A 19,623-nucleotide genomic window follows, 5' to 3' on the forward strand; every position below is an offset into this window, starting at 1 on the left:
GCTAGTACTTTGATCATTTTTTTGTTATGTTTGAAACTAGTACCTCACCAGTCATTGTGGGCTGATGCTTCTGTTGTCTTTCTTGTGATTTTTCTCCTTGGTCGAACTGATATCTTTTTGATTTAGTTTTGGACTTCTTTTTTCTAGGTTGTGGTTCTTCTCAAGGCAATATTTGGTATCATCATAGTACTTGCCGTATAGACTAAGTTGTACTGAGATTTCAATTTTACTATTATTCTTATTCTTAGTGTGTCACTGTGTTAGGGAATGCGAACTGAAGATTCCCGTTCCTTTTTATTTTTGTAGAATGAATGTACTATGTGTTCAAGTGTACCAGTACTTTCAATCCTAGTATGCTAGTGACTAGGAAATACGTACTGATGATTCTTTGCTTTTCCTGTTGCAGTACTTAGTAATTTTCTAACTACTATTAGCATGATGCTTTTAGTATTGAATATTGTCCTCGGCTGAAACTTAGTCTTTTTAGTGTTCTTCCGAAACTAAAAACTGATTTTTAGTGTGATAGTACTACCGTACATGTCTAGGCTATACTGAGCGTCCAAGGCTACTACTTGATGTTGTCCTTAGTTAGTTTGCCACAGTTTTTTTTGTGAAAATATCCATGTGTGATTTGTTGCTCCATGACTAGTGCTGCATAGCAGTCATCAAGTTTCATTCACAACCTACTTCAACTTCAAATGATGGATAAACAAAATAGGAAGCTAGCAAACTTGTCAAACGACATAAGCAAATGATGTACTTGATAGACATAGGCAAACTTGTTCAAACTCTGACACACATAACATAAGGAAGCTGGTTCAACCTAACGAAAGCAAACTACGAATCTGAAACAACAAGATTAAGGACAAGCAAAAGCGCGAGCAACACGTAGGCAGACTTTCATGCCTCTTCATCCCGTGAAGTTGCAGTGGTAGTAGGGGTCAGCCTCCCGCTCTTTTGAAATATCCCAACCTGTCACGATGTTGTTGATTATCTTCCATGACTTGTACATGGCATACGCATCTATTCCTGCGTACTCGATGAGCTTGTCTGGCAGCGGGCTGATCCCCCACAGTTTGTGATCTTCCTCCTTGTCGATGTTCTTCTTCATGCCTTTGTAGAATGGATGGATGACGCTGGCTGCAACATCGGGCAAGGAGTCGTAGAATTTGGTTGTGGTTGGAACTTTCCACTTGCGCTGCATGTTGATGAAGTTGTTGCGGTTGATCTCCAAACCAGACTTGTTCAGCATCCGCTTGTCACCTTCAATGCTGAAACCGGCAAATGTGTACAATTTCTCCTCCTGCAGGAACTGTTTGAGGCGCTTGGGCCTGCAAGAGGGGAGACACATATTGAAGATTAGTGTTCTTTTTCGAAGATTTAGTTCTCCCTCTTTTTGATTTACAAGTGATAATCCATGAGGTAGATGCTTATATATTACAAGTCATGGATGAATGTAGTTCACAAACTAGTACACAAAGTCCTGAAATTAAATTCAACTACACCATGTTATTTTTCTTTTTTGGTATCTTCAGTGCTTCACCAAATGCTTCACCAAGTTCAAGAACCTATTTACCAGAGTCAATGATATATGTGCTTCTTACTTCAAGTTTAGTTTTCTTTTTTGTTGAATAAAATACCTATACCAGTGCTTGATACATCTTTGTTCATCAATTCTTTATCAAGTTCAGAAATTAATTTGAGAAACATGTGCATCAAGATATGGACCTATACCACTTCACCAAACGTCTTTTAATACATCAATTCTATAAACTATACTAGTGCATCAAGATCAGAATCTATGCTAGTACATCAAGTTCAGAAATTAATTTGGTGAAACATTTTTCAGATGCTAATCCAGTGCATCAGTTTTAGATGTTAATCTGGTGAAACAATCCACTTCACAATTTCAGAAATGCATGTAACTTGAGAAACATGTACTCGTGCATCCACTTCACAAACTATAGTAGTTCATCTAGTTGGGAAACAAGTTTAATGAAATTTTTAGGGAGTAATACTAGTACAACAAATTAATGAACAGTAGTATGGGTTACCATCTTGTGGCTGCTGCGATGCGGTACACCAAGAAGAGTTCCTCGACGCACAACTGCAGGACTGCTGCCATCTGGGGAGGTTCATCTTCACTAGTGTACTCCACATCAACTCCGATGAAGCTCGGATACAAGCCGTCGCCCTTCATCCTGAGCCTGCTCATCATCTCGTTGGCCTTCTCTAGTTCACTGGTGTAGACGATCTCCAGGGTCTCCTTGCCGTGGAGCTCAACCCCTGTGAGGGTTTTCGTCTACTCACGCTTCTCGCCGGAGACGTGAACATCGTCGAGGTTGCTGCTCTTGTCGGACGTCTCGCCATGATGACGCTTGGTTGACGGTTCCTCCGCCATCGCCCTCCTCCGACGACTGTGGGCTTGGGAGAGAGAAGCTTGTGGTTTGTCTGCAATGGAGATGGAAGCGGCAATGGTGGTTCTGGGAATGAAGCAGAGATGGAAGACAATGGGTTATTTTCCAGCGCCTCGACGGGGATGTGTGGGAGGCGGTTCGTCGGGGACGTGGGTGTAGTGGTCGTGGGGGTCGCCGTTTGCACTTCCTTGTGGCAACCGCTCAGTGGGTGGCGCGGGTGGTGGCCTGGAAGAACAAACCGTCCAAGTCAAGGGTTTTTACTGTCAAACTGAGTAGTCTCGTCAAGTTGTACGTATCAGCTGCTAATCCCACTTGCATGTCTCAGGGGTGGTGATGATGGCATTTTGCAGTGTTTAAGTGATGTATGCTTTTATATGTTTTTCAGTGACGAGGTTAAGTCTTGTTTTTTCACCGAAGTCTTATACACTAGTTGATCCCAAAACATTTTTCAGTGCCCTGGGAGTTGTTGCTCAAAACTAGGACTTATTTTATTTTCATCTGTCTGAACCTAAGTTAGGACTTTATAGTTTTTGTATTCAGTTTTTAGTGCACTTATGGTTTAGTGCTGTGTGAACTGAATTGTAATTTCATACATCGTACGGTTTTGAAATTTGGTGTCACAGTGGTGTGAGTGGCCTGACTTTTCCTGCTTTTTAGTACTGATGTCATATGTATGTTTGAACTGAGTTTTCTTTGGGGGATTGAGATTATTTACGATGAAATCGTTCGTTGTGGTGTTGACAGATTTTATATAAATAAGAAATTTAGCAGAATTGACAAAGAAAATATATTTGAACTTCTTGCATTTTAGCAGTTGAACTTGTCAGATTTTAGATAAATAAGAAAGTTAGCAGAATTGACAAACAATATCTATTTGAACTTCTTCCATTTTAGTAGTTGAACTTGAAAGTAATATTTAATTCGGTGTTTTAAATTATGTACATTTAACAGATAGGCTATTAAGTTCTCTGCTTTTTAGAGTTTCGTTGTTTTTGTATCATATTTTTTCCTTTTTTATCATCCGTGGTGCAGAGCTAAAATTATTTTTATTTTTATTTTTCGTATTTTAAAGTTATTGCCTGCGAACTAGTAGTTGAACTTTTATATTTTTAGTTTTCGAACATTTTTTTGTAGTTTATATTTCTTTATCCCGCGCTCTGCTTTGTTTAACTGGCCTTATTGGTAGGGTGTTTGTAGACGATGGAGGCTATTGGGACGTTTTCCTGCCCAAATAGCCCGCGCGGGCGTTTTGGAGACTGCTGGATGTGCGTGTGCTCTGGGTTTAGTCCCACCTCACTAAGGGAGGAGGCTCTTTACCTGTTTATAAGCACGGCCGAGTCCTACTGGTTGAACTCCTCTGAATACTTACCTGAGCGCTTATACACGGCGCTCGCTCTCTATCATGACCTGTGGGCCCTGGTCGGCTGGCCCTGTGTTGTGAGGATTACTAGGGATTCACCGACGGTTCCGCCGTGGGCTCGAGTTCAAGTATCTAGCATTTTCAGGGACTGCTTGTCCTTGGGTGGTCAATTTTTACTTTTTTTGGGGTTTGAATCTAGTACTTGACTCCACCAGTAACTTGGACTGATACTTTTTGTTCTAGTTCTGTGGAAGTGTTATTTTTTCATTTGAAGTTTTTTGCCTTGTTTATCTGTTTGTTTTTGTGATTATTCTCAAGGGTCTTCTGGTATCATTTTCAGCACTATGGTACTTGCGTGTAGACTAAGTTGTACTGATAGTCCATTCATAGTAGCACTTATGTTCTTAGTCTAACATTTTTCTTGGGGGGGATTACGAACTGATGCTTCTTTCTAGTTTTTATTGTAGTAAGTATGTACTGTCTGATCAAGTGTACTAGTACTGTCATTCTTAGTCTGTAAGTGACCAACATAAGTGTGTGCTGATGCTTCTTAACTTTTTCTGTTTGTAGTACTTGTTAATTTTCTAGCAGTTACATATGAATGAGAACGGTACATGAAGTACTAAGAATTTCTGCTTCAACTTTTGAAGCATTGTGAAGCAACTCAAATTGTACTGATTGTTTTCAATGTTATGTTTTCTATACTACACATGGAACAACGTTGTGTGATTAGTTGCTTCATAACTAGTACTTTAGAGCAGCCACAAAGTTCCATTGAGAAGCTACTTTGAATTTGAAATGATGGATTAACAAAATACGCTACCAAACTTATATAATGAGATAAGCAAAACAATATACTTGATGACATAAGTAAACTTGTTCAACCATGACAAGCACGTCATAATCATACTGGTTCAACCGAACAAGAGCAAACTACCAATTTGAAACAACAAGATAAAAGGCAAGAACAAGCGGAAGCAAAACGAAGGCAAGCTTCGATGTATCTTCATCCCTAAAAGGGGCGGTCGTAGTAGTGGTCAGCCTCCTGCGCTTTTGAAATTTCCCAACCATTTGTGATGCTGTCGACCATGTTCCATGACTTGTATGCGTCGTACGCATCTACTCCTGCATACTCGATGAGGTTGTCTGGCAGCAGGCTGATCCCCATAGTTTGTGGTCTTCCTGCGTGTCAATGTTCTTCTTCATGCCTTTGTAGAATGGGTGGATGATGCTGGCTGCAGTACCAGTCAAGGAGTCGTACTCTTTTCCGGTGTATGGAACTCTCCAGAAGTGCTGAATGTCAACATACTTGTTGGGGTTGATTGTCGGAAGGCCAAACATCTTCGTCTTCTCTATGTTGCCTTCAATGCTGAAACCAGCAAATTTGAACAACTTCTCATGCTTTAGCATCTCTTTGAGGCGCTTGAGCCTGTAAGGGGAGAGACATTTTGAAGACTAGCATTACTTTGATGTTTGAATTCTTCATTTTTGTTTTTGTTTTACAAGCGATGAATCCATGAAGTAGATGCTTATATAGCATAATTAATGGATGAATGTACTTTAGAAATTAGTAAATAAAGTTCTGAAATTAAATTCAAGTACATCATGTTATTTTTATTTTTGGATTATACATAGTTTGAGCCAATGTTGTATGTGCTGCTTTAGTACTAGTTTATTTACTTTTGTTGAATAGGACAACACATACCAGTGCCTCAGCAAGTTCTTAGTTTTTTTGCTTATGAAAATAACATTAGACCAAATCCAGAAACTACTTCACTACATCAAGTTCAGAAACATCTTTTTAATACATTGAGTACAGAAACTACACTATCGGATCAAGATCAGATACTACACTAGTAAATCAACTTCAGAAATTAATCTTCTGCAAATTTTTTGAAATAGTAATCCAGTTCATCAGGTTCAAAAACACATTTATGGTGTATCTACTTGAGAAAATGCAGTAGTGCATCCACTTTCACAAACCACACTAGTACATCTAGTTGGGAAACAAGTTTGATGAAATTTTTAGGATATAGTACTAATTAAACACATGAACCAAACAGGGCAAATGAGTAGGATGGGTCACCATTTCGTGGCCGCTGTGATGTGGTATACCAGGAAGAGTTCCTCCACGCACAACTATAGAACTGCTGCCATCTGGGGAGGTTCGTCTTCCCTGGTGTAGTGCACACTAAGGCCGACGATCTTACGATGAGAGCCGCCAACCTTACTCTAGAGCCTGGATATCATCTCGTCGGCCTTGTCTGGTTCGCTGGTGCAGACGATCTCTAGCGTCTCCTCGCCGTGGAGCTCAACCCCTGTGAGCATTTTGGTGTATGCGTGCTTCTCGCGGAGGATGTGAACGTCATCGAGGTTGCAGCTCTTGTCGGACGTCTCGCCATGATGACGCTTGGTGGATGGGTTCCTCCGCCATTGCTCTCCTTCAGTGACTGTGGGCTTGGAATAGAGAATTTTCTGGGTTGTCAGTGGTGGAGACGCAGGCGGTGATGGTGGTTCTTGGAATGAGGCAGAGATGGAAGACAATAGGTTATTTCCTGGGCATGGACGGGGATGTGTGGGAGGTGGTTCATCGGGGACGTGGGTGTAGTGGTCGTGGGGTCGCCGTTTGCAGTCCCTTGTGGCAACTGCCCAGTGGGTGGCGCGGGCGGTGGCCTGGAAGAACCAATCGTTCAAGCCAATTTCTTTGCCAGGGTATTAATCTAGTCGAACTGAGTAGTCTTGTCAAGCTGTACTTATCGGTTGCTTTATCCCACTTGCTCGTCTCAGGGTCGGTGACGATGGCATTTTACTGTCGCACTGATCCGTCTTGTCAAGCTGTACTTATCAGCTCCTTATCCCACTTGCATGTGTCAGGGTTGGTGATGATGGAGGTTTGTACTTCTCTATTATGTTACTTGGACTGGTGGTTGAAGTGTAATTAAACTTACCAAATACCAGTCAGACTGTGTGAGTCATGCTAATCTTTTTTAAAACTTTTATTGTTCTTTTTGAAAGGATTGTTTATATGAACATAATCTTTGAAAGTATTTTTATAGATAAATTAGTTTTTCATCAGTATAGGTGTATTATATTTGCATTTGCTTGAGGTAATTATTATTCTGTACTGATGGAATTTCTGAACTAGGACTGGCAGAACCAGACATAGCTTGTTTTTTGAAATGATGTTTTTTGAGGATTATCAGTACTGATGTGTGTGAGGGTTTAAATTTTCCTTAACATATTTTTGTTGAGTTACTGGTCGACAGTAATGTTGGTGTTACATAAATCGAGATAAGTTTTTCCAAATATATTTGTGACTGCATTCAAAAGGATTATCAAATGTTTTACATAATAATGTCACTGGTCCAGCGGGCACAAATCACAAATTATATCTTAACTATAGTACTGATTGAGAAATCGATGATAAAGCTATAAGTTTTGGTAACGACAGTGTTTCTGAAATGTTTCCTCATTGTGTACCGAGGCAACTGAGACTACAAGCTTATTTTCCAATTGACGCAGTAGCATAACCACTATGGATTCTTTAGTCTTGAGATCCTCCTAACTGGCCTCGAATGTTGTCCCGTGCTGGCGCCCTTTCCTGGTTGAGCCTTGGCAGTTTCATTATCAGTTTCAGTTTCTTCGTCCCCAATACTATCATCTTCATTGTCTTTGTCTGATTGGTCATCATTCTCGTCAAACTCTTCTTCGTCATCCTCTTCATTTTGATTTTTTGGAACTCTGAACCTTGCCTTGTTTCTGTTCAGCGCCATCGACCTCCTTGCCCACTTTGCATGTGCGGGCATTAAGTCCATCAGTCCCCCCACACTTGCTGCAAGTGTAGCTGCTACGTGTGTCGTCTCCATTGTTGGAGACCTGGGCAGCTCCAATCTGCTTCTGCAACTTTTGCTTGTTGCCAACGACATCTGTGCGGTGTGGGCATGTGCGGTAATTATGATTGGTCACCCAGTTGCAGAATCCACATGCCCTTACCCTGAGAGGTTTCCCTTACGGGCCGTATTCCACGCGTTTGACGGGGTGTGGCGGCTTTTTGGATGCTGCTTTTGCTTCTTTCGCTGCCTGCGTCTTACTCTTCCTCCCTTTTGTGCATGAGAATATGGGTGGTTTAATTACCCTTTGCTGCTGATGCTGCTGGTAGGATCTCCTGTTGTCATGTCGTTCGCCTAGAGCACCATCAAGTTCATGATCTTGCACATGAGCATGTTGCTGCTCTTGAGTGTGCACATGGGTAAGCTCTGATTGTTGTTGCTCCTCCTCCTCCTTATCATATGGGTCAATATCTCCCATATGGTTCATCTCGAATAAGATTGTAGCGATATCCTGCTCAAGTTTTTCTGCTTCGTTGTCCATGACACCTCCGTTTTCAGAAGAATGCATGGAGTCGAGTTCTTCCTCAAGTTTTTTCATGACGACCCGTGACCTCGCCATTTGGTCTTGGCTTCTCAAGCTTTTTTTGTGCACTCTCAAAACCTGCTGCAGCAGAGCGCTTTCAATGCATTATTGGGAGGTCTTGTTTGACGCTGTTGTCCTCAAGCCGTTTCTGTTGAAGGTTGGCTGGATGTTCGGGTGTTTGGTGTATCTCCTGAGGATGTATTTCTCTGGAATGCTGGTAGCTTTAATTGTTTGCATCATGCACAGGACATGCATGCAAAAATAGCTATTTTTTTGGAAGAGGTGCATGTTTTCTGTCATTTCATTCGAACAAAAACTTTTGCAAAAATAAGTAGTACAGTGTGTAACATTTTTTTAGTCCTCACATGTGTGGTCCCAGAGCTTGCACTCGCAGTCGTATATTTCTCCCACGGGGTCTGCAACCACCTGGAACGTGTGTTGAGACCACGTAGACGATTTTTATGCTTTGTTGTAGCGCACAAGGTACTTTGTGGGCTCTTCCGTCTCTATCACAGTGAAGCGGGTGCTCAGCTCTAGCCTTTTTATGATCTTGCTGCACATAGCTCGTGAGTAAGGTTTTGCCATCTGAGTGTCGAACCCATAGAGGGTCAGCGTGTTTTTTTTCTGCGCAAGCAAGAGTGTTGAACAAATTATTAGTTTTTTTGCAGCAAAAACTTGTCTAACTAAGAAAGAATTACTTTAGTAAGCACATTATTTGTCTTACGACAGGTGATAGAGCTATACCCGGTTACCCATTGTCGCCTAGTTTTCTGCCTGCCTCCTATTTTTGACGTAGGTGTTTACCTGGCTAACAAACCGATGCAGGTTTTGTCTCTCACATACGTAGTTCTTCTTCAGCACATAGTTCATGCTCTCACTCCGTTGTGTCGATGTCATTCTGGCACATAAAATTTCTTTGAAGTAAGCTGATATCCATCTCTCGCGCTCGTTCCACATTGCCACCATCGTGGCATCATCATGGAGGTTGTACGTATCCATGAGTTCTTTCCAGGCAGTCTCAAACTCAATTGGCATGAGGGGCCAGTTGAGGATTGCTGTGAATTCATCCTTAAAGGTTTTGGGCAGGTTGTACAGGTACGCGAGGTGTTCCCTGTACTTCTTCATAATGTGCCAGCAGCATAGCCTGTGTATTGTGTTCTTGAAAACATATGGGATCGCCAAAGCCATTGCTGGGCACTGGTCTAGTAATGAGAAAATAGACTCGGAGTGGTCAGCAGATGGTTGTGCATATATACAAATAGAACTGACACACCATTTTTACTGTGTTATTTTCCTTTTTTTAGGGGGTGTGTGGGTTTAGGGTTTGGGGGTTTTTGCGGTTGTACCTGTGAGGATGCATGTAGGAGCCTTCCCTCTCATGCATTTTAAAAATGTTTTGAAAAGCCATCTGAATGAATCTGCATCCTCATCTCTTATCAGGGCGAAAGCAAAGATTGTAGTCTGAAAATGGTTGTTAGTACCCACAAACACTCCAAGTGGCATATGGTATTTGTTGGTCTTATATGTGGTGTCAAATGTCACGCAGTCACCAAAGTCTTGATATGCCCCTCGGCAGCTCGCGTTCGCCCAGAATATGTTCTTCACTCTGTCGGACTAATCAAGTTGTATGTCGCAAAAGAATTCCCTGTTTATTGCTTTCATCTCCCTAAAGAAGTTGACAGTCTTCAGGACATCGTCCACGTCATCCATCCTTGAATTCTTTGCTTTGCTGCATATTAAAAATAAATAGTCATTGCAAAAATGCATGTTGAACTGGCATCAGGTAATGTGTTGTGTAATATATTTGTACTGACAGATGAAAAAATATGGATGAGGTTTTTGGGAGGAGAACAAGCTTGTACTTACATGTTAATTAGGTCTTTGGCATTCATTTCGAGGAAGTAGCTATCGGGGTCATCGCCGCCCAGTATGCTCATGATTTGCACGTGTTCAATGCCTTTGAACTACAGGTACTTGACGTACTCCAAGATTGTCTTGTCAAAGTTTTTGTGGGAGTGCAAGAAGACAAGCATTTGTGGGGTGAGCTGTAGCCTGTGGTTTTGTTCCCGGATTATCTCTTTTACGACAAGTGTTCCATCCTTTTCCCTCTTCATCCTCATTTTAGCCCCGCGGTTAGTCCTGGTTGTGGTCTTGTTCCGCTGTCTATTTGCTTCTGACACGTCGATTCGTAGACTCCATAGCACGTGCAATAAAGGTAGATTCTGTTCTCAACCTTGGGGCCTTCCCTGACAGCAAAACCCGCGTGCTTTGCATAGACGTTGTAGAAGTTCTTTTCTTCTTTGAAACTTTCAAAGAGAATCTCTAGCCTTGGCAGAAAGTAAGCTTCAATGTTAGGTGGCTGCAGGCAACAGTGAGCAAACAGAAACACAGTGATGAAAATGTTAGATGGGGTTATCACAGTACTAGGGGGTGGACTGTGCTTGTATGTTTTTTAATGGATACTTACATGTGTATAGCTTTGTGCTGCATCCGGTGTTTGCTGTTCACCCTCGTCTATGGGCGCGGGTGGTGTCACCCTCGGCACATGCAACAATGCATCTCTTGGAGGGAGCAATGTTGATGAAGCTCTCCGTCTCTCATTGTACGGTCGTCTTGCCTCATATTCATTGTGAGGTTGCTCCTGTCTATATAGCTCATATCTTGTACTCTGCACCCTGCTAAAGTGGTGAACATTCCTGTCTCTTTCGCTTGGTCTTCCCGTTGCAACTGCTTTTGCAGCATGGATGATTGTTGTTGATGGAGCGACTGGTGGAAGCCTGGGTGTCCTTGCCTTTCTGCATGTGCTAGGGAAGGAAAATATTTGTTTCTGGGGACATTGCAGACCCTGTTGCACCCCAGCAGTGGCAAAGCTTGTATACCCAGCAATCGGTGTTTGCTCCAGAGAAGAACTAGACCGTGCTTTTGATGGTTCTGGTGTAGCTTGAAATCTGCTTGTATTGTTGAAGTATCCAGGTGCTATTTCTGGTGTTACCCAACCAGGCGGTGCCTCATATCTCCTGGCTCATCAAACCATCCCTGCGTGTGCTGCCTTGCTTGTTTCTGCAATGACATTCAACAGTTTTGGGTTAATCTTTTCTGCATTTTCTCATGTACATGATATGGGTAACATGTCATGTACTGAAGGTAATGTACAAGTTGAGCTTGCCCCTTTTTGTAATCTGATGTAGTTTCAGTCGAACTGATGTATGGACATGTTAAGAACTGATGTACTAATGTAAAGTTTTTAGCACTGATGCATCTGCTATGTACAGTATTTTTTATTTTTTTCTCTAGAACTGATGCATGAACATATGGTGCACTGCTTGCAAACTGAACATTGAACTTTCAAACAATGTGGATATATATAAACATGAATGAATGTCTTCTCTTATTTTTTTCATCTAGAACTTATGCATCTACATTACAAGTACTCCTAGATTCTGTATCATTGAACTTACTATGTAACAATTGTATATTTTTTCAGCAACAGTCTTTTTACTCGTTCGAACTGACGCAACTACATGACATGTACTCTTAGAAATAAGAACATACAACTTTCAGTGGTAGCTGAACCTTAGTACTAGCTACTTGGATTGATGCATAAGTTTAAGTTTTTTTGACTTGAACTGAAGCTACCATATTGGAGGTACTGACAGTAACCTCGACATCCAAATTGTGCATCAAGTGGCAGGGGTGTAATGAACTGATGCAAGCGTTTGCAATGTACTGTCAGCTTCTGCATCATAGGAACATGTGTCACTGATGTAGCACACATGTAGTACTAATGAACCTAATAGTGTAACATGTAGGCAGAGCATAGCAGCACTGATGAACTGACACAAATGTGGTATCTATCTTCATTCAAACCCAGATCTGAAAAACTTGGCGTGGCTAGTAATTAGTGTGGGAAGCAGACATCACCTGCAGTGGCATCTTGTTGCATCTGACTTCTTCTTCCTCTCGTTGGCGGCATATAGGCAAAAACTTGGAAGGCGGAGCTATTGTTGCAGGCAAGAAGCTTGGGGAGACGACGACTGCTTGTGGTGGAGCTCTGTCGACGAGGTTCGGCGAGGGGTGGAGGCAGGAGGCGTGGATCACGGCCCAGGCGAATCTCCGACACCAGGCGGCGGGGAGACGCGCGGGGAATCTCCGGCACCAGGCGACGGGGAGGTGAGCGGGGAAGCTCCGGCACCAGATGGAGGGAGGTGCACAGGGAGGCTCTGATGGCTGACGGTGGGGAGGCTTCGACGCCCGATGAGGCGAGCGATGGTGGCGGAGGTTGGGCCGGTGGGATGGCTCGATGGTGGTGCGCCGGGGGAGTGGTGGATGGGGATCGGCGGTGGGGGTGGGGATGGGGGTGGGTGGTGCAAACTCACCGTTGGGCGGGTCACGCCACCGCGGGCTCCCTTGCTTCGGCTGCCGCCATCCCTCGCTCGCCCGCGACGGCTGCCTCCGGCGGTAGGAAGCAGGTTAGGTTGGGGCTGGGTCAGGCCAGGGTAGTTTCTACCCTGTAAGCGCGCCGCGCCCTTATAGGGCCGGGGGTAACAAAATAACATTCTGTTACTAGTAACAGAATAGTCCTATAGATATATGTTACTAGTAACAGAATATGCATATGTGTTCTGTCCTCTACAACATTCACTTATAGCTATGTCTCCATGTTGCTATTTTTTCTGACCTAAGTGAATGTGATCGGACCCTAATCCCTTCTGTGCTACTCCCTAAAATTCTTTATGTCTAAGTCATGTGCATTCTGTGGAGACTTGTCGATTATCTTCTCTGTGTCCTTGTCAGTAGAAGATACAGAGACACACATTTAAAAATGTCTTTAATGTCTTATCCTTCGCCTGAAAACCGAAGAAGACGGAATGACCACCCGACAATCCAGGCGTGCATGGAAACATAGATCAACTCCTGATAAGTTGCATGCACGCCACGTGTTCCTCAGATGTGAACCACCAGGGGCACCTGCGTAATTGCGTTGCTCCACCCTCCTCCTTCCTATAAACACACACCCCTCGCGGTCAATATCTTTTCTTCCACCTCAACACCTCGCTCAAACCCTAGCGCCACCGCTAGCTCGCGTCGACGCCGGAGACGAAGCGCTTAGCTGTCGCGACTTCTTCGATGTCGTCCTCATGCCGACCACAGACCTCTTCCCCTCCGCTACCGCCAAGTTAGGGCGCGGGAGATTGTGTTGGAAATATGCCCTAGAGGCAATAATAAAATGGTTATTATTATATTTCCTTGTTCATGCTTGTCTATTGTTCATGCTATAATTGTACTGACCGGAAACCGTAATGCATGTGTGAATTCATAGACCACAACATGTATCTAGTGAGCCTCTAGTTGACTAGCTCGTTGATCAATAGATGGTCATGGTTTCCTGACCATGGACATTGGATGTCATTGATAACGGGATCACATCATTAGGAGAATGACATGTTGGACAAGACCCAATCCTAAGCATAGCACAAGATCGTGTAGTTCGTTTGCTAAAAGCTTTTCTAGTGGCAAGTATCATTTCCTTAGACCATGAGATTGTGCAACTCCCGGATACTATAGGAATGCTTTGGGTGTACCAAACGTCACAACATAACTGGGTGGCTATAAAGGTACACTACAGGCATCTCTGAAAGTGTCTGTTGGGTTGGCACGAATCGAGACTGGGATTTGTCACTCCGTATGATGGAGAGGTATCTCTGGGCCCACTCGGTAATGCATCATCATAATGAGCTCAATGTGACTAAGCAGTAAGTCACGGGATCATGCATTACGGAACGAGTAAAGTGACTTGCCGGTAATGAGATTGAACGAGGTATTGGGATACCGACGATCGAATCTCGGGCAAGTAACGTACCGATTGACAAAGGGAATTGTATATGGGATTGATTGAATCCCCGACATCGTGGTTCATCAGATGAGATCATCGTGGAGCATGTGGGAGCCAACATGGGTATCCAGATCCCGTTGTTGGTTATTGACCGGACGGCTGTCTCGGTCATGTCTGCATGATTCCTGAACCTGTAGGGTCTACACACTTAAGGTTCGGTGACGAGAGTAGTTATGGGAATTAGTATGCGGTTACCGGATGTTGCTCGGAGTCCCAAATGAGATCACGGATGTCACGATGAGTTCCGGAATGGTCCGGAGGTAAATATTTATATATGGGAAGTCCAGTTTCAGACACCGGAATAATTTCAGGGGTTGCCGGTATTATACGGGGACCACCGAAAGGTGTCCGGGGGTCCATCGGGTGGGTCCACCTTCCACGGGGGACTTAATGGGCTGAACAAGGGTGGGAACCAGCCCCCTAGTGGGCTGGTGCACCCCCCCCTCCCCAAGGGCCCAAGGCGCCTAGGGTTGAAAACCCTAGGGGGTGGGGGCGCCTCCCACCAACTTGGGGGGCAAGTTCCTGTCCCCCCTTCGCCGCCCCCCTAGATGGGATCTAAGGGGGCCGGCCCCCTCTCCCCTTCCCCTATAAATAGTGGGGGGAGGGCTGCTATACCCTTCCCCTGGCGCAACCCTCTCCCTCTGCAACACCACATCCTCCTTCGTAGTGCTTGGCGAAGCCCTGCCGGAGAACTGCAAGCTCCTCCACCACGTTGTCATGCTACCGGAGCTCTCCCTCAACTTCTCCTCTCCCCTTGCTGGATCAAGAAAGAGGAGACATCCCCAGGCTATATGTGTGTTGAATGCGGAGGCGCCGTCCATTCGGCGTTAGATCGGATCTTCCGCGATTTGAATCGCCAAGAGTACGACTCCCTCATCCGCGTTCTAGTGACGCTTCCGCTTAGCGATCTTCAAAGGTACGAAGATGCTCATCCTCTCTCTCACTTGTTGCTAGAATCTCCATAGATTGATCTTGGTGATGCGTAGAAAATTTTGAATTACTACTACGCTCCCCAATAGTGGCATCATGAGCTAGGTCTATTGCGTAGATTCTATGCACGAGTAGAACACAAGTAGTTGTGGGCGTTGGTATGTTCAATATGCTTACCGTTACTAGTCTTATCTTGATTTGGCGGCATCGTGGGATGAAGTGGCCCGGACCGACCTTACACGTATGCTTACGTGAGACAGGTTCCACCGACTGACATGCACTTATTGCATAAGGTGGCTAGCGGGTGCCGGTCTCTCCCACTTTAGTCGGATCGGATTCGATGAAAAGGGTCCTTATGAAGGGTAAATAGCAACTGGCATATCACTATTGTGGCTTTTGCGTAGGTAAGAAACGTTCTTGCTAGAAACCCATAGCATCCACGTAAAACATGCAACAACAATCAGAGGACATCTAACTTGTTTTTGCAGGGTATGCTATGTGATGTGATATGGCCAAAAGAATGTGATGAATGATATATGTGATGTATGAGATTGATCATGTTCTTGTAATAGGAATCACGACTTGCATGTCGATGAGTATGACAACCGGCAGGAGCCATGGGAGTTGTCTTAATTTATTGTATGACCCGCGTGTCATTGAATAACGCCATGTAATTACTTTACTTTATTGCTAAACCGTTAGCCATAGTAGTAGAAGTAATAGTTGGCGAGACAACTTCATGAAGACACGATGATGGAGATCATGGTGTCATGCCGGTGACGAAGGTGATCATGTCATGCCTCAAGATGGAGATCAAAGGTGCAAGATGATACTGGCCATATCATGTCACTTTATGATTTGCATGTGATGTTTGTCATGTTTACACCTTATTTGCTTAGAACAACGGTAGCATAAATAAGATGATCGCTCATAAAGAATTTCAAGAAAGTGTTTCCCCTAATTGTGCACCGTTGCGAAAGTTCGTTGTCTCGAAGCACCACGTGATGATCGGGTGTGATAGATTCTAACGTTCGCATATAACGGGTGTAAGCCAGATTTACACATGCAAAATACTTAGGTTGACTTGACGAGCCTAGCATGTACAGACATGGCCTCGGAACACAAGAGACCGAAAGGTCGAACATGAGTCGTATAGTAGATACGATCAACATGAAGATGTTCACTGATGATGACTAGTCCGTCTCACGTGATGATCGGACACGGCCTAGTTGACTCGGATTACGTATCACTTAGATGACTAGAGGGATGTCTATCTGAGTGGGAGTTCATTAAATAATTTGATTAGATGAACTTAATTATCATGAACATAGTCTAAAATCATTGCAATATGTCTTGTAGATCAAATGGCCCACGCTAATGTTTCCCTCAACTTCAACACATTCCTAGAGAAAACCAAGCTGAAAGACGATGGTAGCAACTATACGGACTGGGTCCGGAACTTGAGGATCATCCTCATAGCTGCCAAGAAAGCATATGTCCTAGAAGCACCGCTAGGTGAAGCACCCATTTTCCCAACAACTCAAGACGTTATGAACGCCTGGCAGTCACGTAGTGATGATTACTCCCTGGTTCAGTGCGGCATGCTTTACAGCTTAGAACTGGGGCTCCAAAAGCGTTTTGAGCAGCATGGAGCATATGAGAAGTTCCAAGAGCTGAAAATGGTTTTCCAAGCTCATGACCGGGTCGAGAGATATGAAGTCTCCGACAAGTTCTACAGTTGTAAGATGGAGGAAAATAGTTCTGTCAGTGAGCATATACTCACTATGTCTGGGTTGCACAACCATTTGTCTTAGTTGGGAGTTAATCTCCCAGATGACTCGGTCATTGACAGGATCCTCCAATCGCTCCCACCTAGCTACAAGAGCTTTGTGATGAACTACAATATGCAGGGGATGGAGAAGTCCATTCCTGAGCTATATTCAATGCTGAAATCAGTGGAGGTGGAAATCAAAAAGGAACATCAAGTGTTGATGGTGAATAAGACCACTAGTTTCAAGAAAGTCAAGGGTAAAAAGAACTTCAAGAAGGACGGCAAGGGAGTTGCCGTGCCCGGTAAATCAGTTGCAGGGAAGAAGCCAAACAATGGACCCAAGCCCGAGACTCAGTGCTTTCATTGCCAGGGAAATGGTCACTGGAAGCGGAACTGCCGCAAGTACTTAGCGGACAAGAAGGCCGGCAACACCAAAGGTATATGTGATATACATGTTATTGATGTGTACCTTACCAGTACTCATAGTAGCTCCTGGGTATTTGATACCGGTGCGGTTGCTCATATTTGTAACTCAAAATAGGAGCTGCAGAATAAGCGGAGACTGGTGAAGGACGAGGTGATGATGCAGGTCGGGAATGGTTCCAAGGTCGATGTGGTCGCCGTCGGCACACTACCTCTACATTTACCTACGGGATTAGTTTTAAACCTCAATAATTGTTATTTAGTGCCAGCTTTGAGCATGAACATTGTATCTGGATCTCGTTTAATGCGAGATGACTACTCATTTAAATCCGAGAATAATGGTTGTTCTATTTATTTGAGAGATATGTTTTATGGTCATGCCCCGCTGGTCAATGGTTTATTCTTATTGAATCTCGAACGTGATGTTACACATATTCATAGTGTGAATACCAAAAGATGTAAGGTTAATAATGATAGTCCCACATACTTGTGGCACTGCCGCCTTGGTCACATTGGTGTCAAACGCATGAAGAAACTCCATGCAGATGGACTTTTGGAGTCTCTTGATTATGAATCATTTGACACATGTGAACCATGCCTCATGGGAAAGATGACCAAGACTCCATTCTCCGGAACAAGGGAGCAAGCAACCAACTTGTTGGAAATCATACATACGGATGTGTGCGGTCCAATGAGCGTTGAGGATCACGGTGGCTATCGTTATGTTCTCACCCTCACTGATGACTTAAGTAGATATGGGTATGTCTACTTAATGAAACAAAAGCCTGAGACCTTTGAAAAGTTCAAGCAATTTAAGAGTGAGGTGTAGAATCAACATGACAAGAAAATAAAGTTCCTACGATCAGATCGTGGAGGAGAATATTTAAGTCACGAGTTTGGTACGCACTTAAGGAAATGTGGAATTGTTTCACAACTCATGCTGCCTGGAACACCCCAGCGTAATGGAGTGTCCGAACGTCGTAATCGCACTCTATTGGATATGGTGCAATCTATGATGTCTCTTACTGATTTTTACTGCTATCATTTTGGGGTTATGCTTTAGAGACAACCACATTCACTTTAAATAGGGCACCGTCTAAATCCGTTGAGACGACATCGTATGAATTATGGTTTGGGAAGAAACCTAAGCTGTCGTTTCTAAAAGTTTGGTGATGCGATGCTTATGTCAAGAAACTTCAACCTGAAAAGCTCGAATCCAAGTCAGAAAAATGCGTCTTCATATGATACCCTAATGAAACCATTGGGTATACCTTCTACCTCAGATCCGAAGGCAAGATCTTTGTTGCCAAGAATGGATCCTTTTTGGAGAAAGAGTTTCTCTCGAAAGAAGTGGGAGGAAAGTAGAACTTGATGAAGTATTGCCTCTTGAACCGGAAAGTAGCACGACTCAAGAAAATGTTTCTGTGGTGCCTGCACCGACTAGAGAGGAAGTTAATGATGATGATCAAGGTACTTCAGATCAAGTTGCTACTGAACTTCGTAGGTCCACAAGGGCACGTTCCGCACAAGAGTGGTACGGCAACCTTGTCCTGGAAATCATGTTCTTAGACAACGGTGAACCTTCGAACTATGAAGAAGCTATGGTGGGCCCAGATTCCAACAAATGGCTTGAAGCCATGAAATCTGAGATAGGATCCATGTATGAAAACAAAGTATGGACTTTGACAGACTTGCCCGATGATCGGCGAGCCATAGAAAACAAATGGATCTTTAAGAAGAGGACTGACGCAAATGGTAATGTGACCATCTATAAAGCTCGGCTTGTCGCTAAGGATTGTCGACAAGTTCAAGGGGTTGACTACGATGAGACTTCTCACCCGTAGCGAAGCTGAAATCCGTCTGAATCATGTTAGCAATTGTCGCATTCTATGATCATGAAATATGGCAAATGGACGTCAAAACGGCATTCCTTAACGGCTTCCTTAAGGAAGAATTGTATATGATGTAGCCGGAAGGTTTTGTTGATCCTAAGAATGCTAACAAGGTATGCAAGCTCCAGCGCTCCATCTATGGGTTGGTGCAAGCATCTCGGAGTTGGAACATTCGCTTTGATGAAATGATCAAAGCATTTGGTTTATGCAGACTTATGGAGAAGCCTGCATTTACAAGGAAGTGAGTGGGAGCTCTGTAGCATTTCTCATATTATATGTGGATGACATACTATTGATGGGAAATAATATAGAACTTTTGGAAAGCATAAAGGCCTACTTGAATTAGTGTTTTTCAATGAAGGACCTTGGAGAAGCTGCTTACATATTAGGCATCAAGATCTATAGAGATAGATCGAGACGCCTCATCGGTCTTTCACAAAGCACATACCTTGATAAGATATTGAAGAAGTTCAATATGGATCAGTCCAAGAAGGGGTTCTTGCCTGTATTGCAAGGTGTGAGAA

The sequence above is a fragment of the Triticum aestivum genome, chromosome 5B (genome assembly GCF_018294505.1).
Source record: "Triticum aestivum cultivar Chinese Spring chromosome 5B, IWGSC CS RefSeq v2.1, whole genome shotgun sequence".
NCBI lineage: Eukaryota > Viridiplantae > Streptophyta > Magnoliopsida > Poales > Poaceae > Triticum > Triticum aestivum.